This window comes from Anarhichas minor, unplaced genomic scaffold (assembly GCF_050575085.1).
Source record: "Anarhichas minor isolate MPS153535 unplaced genomic scaffold, ASM5057508v1 ptg000017l, whole genome shotgun sequence".
In the NCBI taxonomy this organism is placed as follows: Eukaryota; Metazoa; Chordata; class Actinopteri; order Perciformes; family Anarhichadidae; genus Anarhichas; species Anarhichas minor.
In genome coordinates this window covers 18,648,173-18,654,172 of record NW_027466463.1, presented here as the reverse complement: position 1 = coordinate 18,654,172, position 6,000 = coordinate 18,648,173, and positions in this window count along the sequence as shown.

Sequence of the window (6,000 nt, the reverse complement as noted above, 5' to 3'; positions counted from 1 at the left end):
CCTGCTCACCGTGGTGCCGCGCGCAGCACATGGATGCCCCACAGTCCCTGTCCACCTTACATCTGGCACCTGGATGGAGAAAAACAACGGTTATTTAAGGGTCCAGTTGTATTGAAACTCCAAACTGACCCGCTTAAAGAGCACACGCTCTTTAATGTTTTAGACAAACAGGGTTTGAATGTGCCCTCTAACCCTCTTGTCCGTTGGGGATGCTGCGGTGGCACTTCCCAAACATGCAGCTGAGTCCGCGGACACACTGAGCGTCCCTCCGACAGTAGTGGCCCTCCCCTCGCAGAGGAACACACAGACCGAAGTGTCGATCACAGGAGAAGCCCCGTCCACAGGCCCTGTCATGGTCGCACGCAGCCTGGGGAGAAAAAAACAGGGGGAGATGTGAAAGGCTTTCATTAAAACTTGTAAAAAAAATCAAGAACATGAATTACGTAAAGACTAAAGTCTTGTGCAAAAGCATTAACAGCCTGTTTTTGCATATAAGTAGCAAGAAGTGGCACTGATTCCAATTTTTCGCTGAGCTTATAGAAGAAATATTCCACGACACAAACACAGAACTGCCTTTTAACCATGCACAGTATCCAGTATCTTACCATGGTTGCTTTGGATGCAGGGGCGCCTTCTCTAAGTGCCTTGGGTCCTTCTTTGGGAGGGCTGTGAGGCAGGTTGAGCATCCAGGCCCATATACGAGCTTCAGTCAAGTCGAAGCAGAGACAAAGGCAGAGCATCCAGAGATTGATGAACATTTCCACCAACCAATTAATGAAAAAAAAATACAAAAATAAGAACAAGAGAGACTGACAACGATTAACTGGAGACAGGGTGACCCAAAAGTAAAAGAATAGATGAGTCACTTGTTTTCGACTCCACACCAAATACAAATCCAAAGCCCCAGTAAATGTGAGGAGAATCAGGGGTTCATGCAATGACAGTGGCTGCCTCCTCTTCCAGTGTGACTTTATAGGTCACCAAGTCTCACTCCCCCTCTGCCGGGCTGTTTGTCCAAGCAACAGGGTAGGAGGAGACAATTAGTGGTTAATGGATTAACTAAATTGCCTGCAGCCAGAAAATAGTGGCGAAATGACCAGTCATGGGAGAAAGGGAGAGAGGGGAGATGGGGGGGGGGGGGTCGTGACGGGCTAACAGCAGCTTCACACAATGGAGCCAAGAAGAGCACCTCTGTGTGGTTATCTCTGCCAGACAAACAAACGAGGAGGACAAAGAAAGACAAATGTGCGACACGTTTCACTGCTCACTGAGTGACAGGTAAAGCCACTGTGGGCCCCCCCACCCCCCAAAACACTGGGCAAACACTCGTGGCCCCGACCTCCACTGCCCCGCTGGCCCCTACCCTATCCCACTTCAGACCCCACGCTGAGAGCAATTTGCAGAAGTGCACCCTGCAGACGACCCCATGATCTCATTAAATGTAATTACCATCAGCCATTAAGTCTGGGGCGGGAGAGGGGGAGTGAGTGGAGGGGAGACAAGTCGCTTGAGGGAAACAAGCAGATTCATTTTTGCACTTTTTGTTTTCTTTTTACTTGTCAAAAAGAATTCATACCATCTATAATCCACTGTAGGATAAAAAATAATGTTCCTGGTGAGTTCTTGAAGTGAAAGGTTTGGAAGAATTCTGTACATCTTGAAGAACACCACCTGTCCGTCTACCTAACAGCAATGTTTGTTTTCCCAAAACAATTAAAAAAAACAATAATACTTACACTGCCTTTTCTCTGCAGCTCTGTCCCAACAGCAGCTTCTTACTGCTATAATAATATGTTAAGTTCCAGAACACACTTCAGATGGAGTTTGGATAAAGCTCAGACTTTTACCAGACAAACAAATCTCCAATATGGCATGAAGCTGAAAACATCTGTAGAAAACATCAGGCTGTAGAAATCAATACCTACGCTTTCATTGACCGTGAGTGTTGACAAGAAGTCTGTTCAAAACCCATTCGGCCAAACATTAACCACGAGAACCCGATTACTGAACTTGAATGGAGAAGTACCAACATAAAGAGTAAGTGATATGAATAGTTTTTATATTTTGGTGACCGTAAAACCAATTGACAGTAATTGGCAATAAATTAGAGAGATCAGCGTCAGTAAAAGTCTACTCCTCTCCCCAACAACTGCTACTGACCTGCCGTTGAGCAAGGCAGAAATCACACATTACACCGTCTCTGTGAAAATGCATTTTTGTTGACTATAAGGGATTTTTGCTGTTTGGAGCGGCAACTTCTGGCTGAAAACTAAGCTGGTGTGCAGCATTTGAGTTACAAAGTAATCTATCAGGACTGTAGGTTTGCACAAAAACTGGATGATTATTCAGTACATCTCGTTCAGGTGGGACCACAAGCCTCCAGGCCACCAGTAGACCCAGTACCTGGCTCAATGGTCTTCACCAAGTAACGGTGATCACACTGGAGGTGTTCATTCGCTTTGGGAACAGTCAGAGGTGACGAGTAGACTGTAGAATGTAGAAGGACTGCATTGTCTGTAATCATAACTTCTGTGTTTGACTTTTACTTAGCATTAGCATTCATTGTTTCATTAGCATTCAGTATTCTGGCTCAGACTTACAGTGGGTGCCTGGATAATTGCAAGTCATTTACACCACAGATTGGTTACGGAGATAGCGCAGAGTCTGCACTTATCTCAGCTCCAGGTAGTTAAGTCCTTATCAGAACAAGCTAACACAGACTAATGACGTAATTGGCGGTCAATCAGTAGGCACAATAGCGGCAACTGGGTCAATTAGCAATATGTAAATAGGTTTTGGATTGTGATTATGTGAACGACGGATTCTGGTTCATGTGTGTTGAGCTCTTAGTGGTGCTGTAAGGGATGTAGAAATATAAGAGTTTAAAAATATTGGGGGGGAAAATGCATTTATGTCAACTTCATCGTGTCCGAGTCACAGAGAGTTTCAATGTTTACAGATTAATCGTCAGTCAGACTGAAAATACTTTTCCTGTGTTTTGCAATTTATGAGCTGAAAATGTAAAGTCATTCACTTATAAATAAATTCACCTCCCTAACTAAGGAGTAACAGGAGTTGTGGATGTTTTTTTTCCTGAGATTCCCAGCACTGTGTCTTGCAGCACACGAATTACAACTCCCTCTCCTTATCACGCTCCTCCAAACACGTATTCTTGTTCTACATTGGTACTTACAGAAAGATATCCCTTCTGTTATTTACCCAATGCCAAAAGCAGATAACTGTCTCCAAAAACTCCTTAACATGCCCCCCCCAGTGTTAACGACTCTGCAAATGACGTTCGTAATGAATGCCACAATCAACATTGTCGTGGCTGTTGCAATTAGAGGCTAACAAAAACATCGGGCAGGGTGATGTTTGTCCATTGTGATGGACCTCGACCCCCCCCCCCCACCGGGAGCTCTGAATGGTGGAGAAAACACGTTCAGTGCAGGACTGGATGGACGACTGGCAATCAGTGAGAGTGTATTCAGAGTACGAGAGGACAATGAGGTCAATGTTTTGTTTCTTCAAGATTCAAAATTTCAGAATTACTCGAGGTGTGCAACTGGGAAGAAAACTTACACGAATTGCAGCTTTATTCGAAAGGAGATTGAAAAGATGGGTGTCATAGACTGCAGGCTGGTCTCAACCAGTATTAGAAACTATAACTACAAAACAATAATGCTTCGTAATTCGTAGATATCCCACAAAATAATTTCGCAATTTATCCACGGTCGGATGGGTCCAACAAACACGGATCTTTCATCCAGGAGAACGCTGTTCGTTCCCCGTGTGAAAGAAGAAGTGATATTGGCACATTTTTTGACATCTTGGGTAATCAGCTATGTCTTGCTTCTGTTGTTGTTTTCAAAATACTTTTTATCAGAGGCCTGTTTAAACTACACACGAGTGACAAATTGAAATTGTCTTAAACTGGTTTTAGTTCCGGCCTCCCCAACAGGAAAAGGAGAAATCATGTCCAGACTATTTATTTTATCACTGCAAAGAATTATTTTAGCGGGTCGTTGCACAACATCTGCTTCCCAATGAGATCACGTGAGGTGGTGTATTGCTTCCCTCTGCATTCCTCTGTAGCGTGTGATGAGACGCTTCAAATCTCGCTGTGTGAGCATGTTTAAGATTAGAGTGAATGTGCATCATGGAACACAATTTCATAATCGGTTGTTTCTGGCTCCTTTGTCAGCATGCAGGAGGTGTGAATGTTGGATCGTCGGTTTCGGAAAGTTACAGAAATGGTCAAAAAACAGACACCTCTAATCTGACGTCAGCAAGGTGTGAGGCAGTTCTTAAAGCTGTTCGACCAGCCGCCAAGCAGTCCTGATGGAGTTTACTGGCAATGTGAATGTCCTAGTGCAAGCACACAGTGTTCTAACATGCACTTCCACTTCCTTAAATCTAAATTGAAGTCACATTTTAAACGAGGTGATAAATGCCTCTGGCTGTTACTGGGCAGACATTCCACACCGTCCACATTCAGGTCACAGGTTTAAGATCGCTCCTCGTGAAGTGAAGTGAGGGTGAAAATGCAGTAAATGTTCCACAAACAAAACATTTCAAACTTGTATCTTACAGAAAACTGGATTACTAGTCTTGGTTACTTTATTCACATTGAGTCCCATACTCGTCTTAAAAGTGAGTTATCTTTACTGTTGGTGAGACGGATGTTAACTCAGGTAAAGTTATTGACGTGTTCAACGTCAGGTTCTTTGTAAGTTGGTCTTTGCTGCTTCATGAAAACAAGATGGTAAAACGGTTTTAGGAAGAAAACTGTGGGTAAAAGTAAAGGGATGTTTTACAACAAAGGTCTTGAATCTGATGTATTTTAAATTGGACGAGGACACTGTGTGCCGAGCCTAAACATTCACCGGGAACCCACTGTACACGTAATGGCTTGTCAGCTCCCAATAGTGCCAGTGGGCCTGCCTCGCTGATTCCTAACCGACCCCACATCTGTCCTTTATTAGACTTCAAACACGGTGACAGTAATCCTTTAAAGACGCATTTTGACATATGAGAGAAATGAATGGCAATAAAATGTGATCATTGTTTTGGGTCCATAGGCAACATGAATACACTTACCTCATCATTACATACAACTGCAAATAAATCCAACCTGTCGTCAGATGTTTGAGCCGCATTTCTGGTAAGGTTTAAATAATGTTCCCGAAAAGCTGTTTTCAATTGGAACAAGACAGAAGAGTAAGTCTCCCTCTCTAATGGGAAACAGCCCTCTGTCCTCTTTGTGCCAGATTTAAAACAAATAGAATAAATAAGGGAAGGATGAGAAACTGGAGCAAGGGTCACTGGTGGCCAATAATCACAAATCAGGTCATTCCTCATTATTAGGATTTTGAATTCACTATAAACAAAGAAAACAACCTGTCAAGAACACAGGATCTGAGTGGAGAACACACTTTCTTGTCTGTTCATCACGGTCCGTGTGGGACTGGGAAACACAGCGGTACTTTTATCTGTCCTGGAATTAGTATTCTCCCTATTTCTGATGCCAATTGACTTTATTTTTACACAACGAAGAATTACATCACAATTCTATAGATGAACCAGTGATGCAAACCTGGGTTATCAGCTATGTCTTGCTTCTGTTGTTGTTGTCAAAAACTTCTTCATAAGGGACCTGTTCTAAAGAGTGACAAATTAAAAGAGTCAAACTGGTTTTAGTTTCGGCCTCCCAACGATAAAAGGAGAAATCGTGTCCAGACTCGTAGCCTTTTTTTTTTTTTATCACTGCAAAGAATTATCTCAGCTGCTATTTCGTCAACATCTGCTTCCCCATCAGAACAAGGTGGTGTATTGCTTCCCTCTGGTTTCCTCGAAGTGTGTGATGAGACAAATATTGCTGTGTGAGCATGTTTAAGATTAGAGTGAAGATGCACGATGCAACACAATTTCAAAATCGTTTATGATTGCGAAAACTTGTAACAGAATAGACTTTTGTAGAAACGCAACCCAACGTCACAC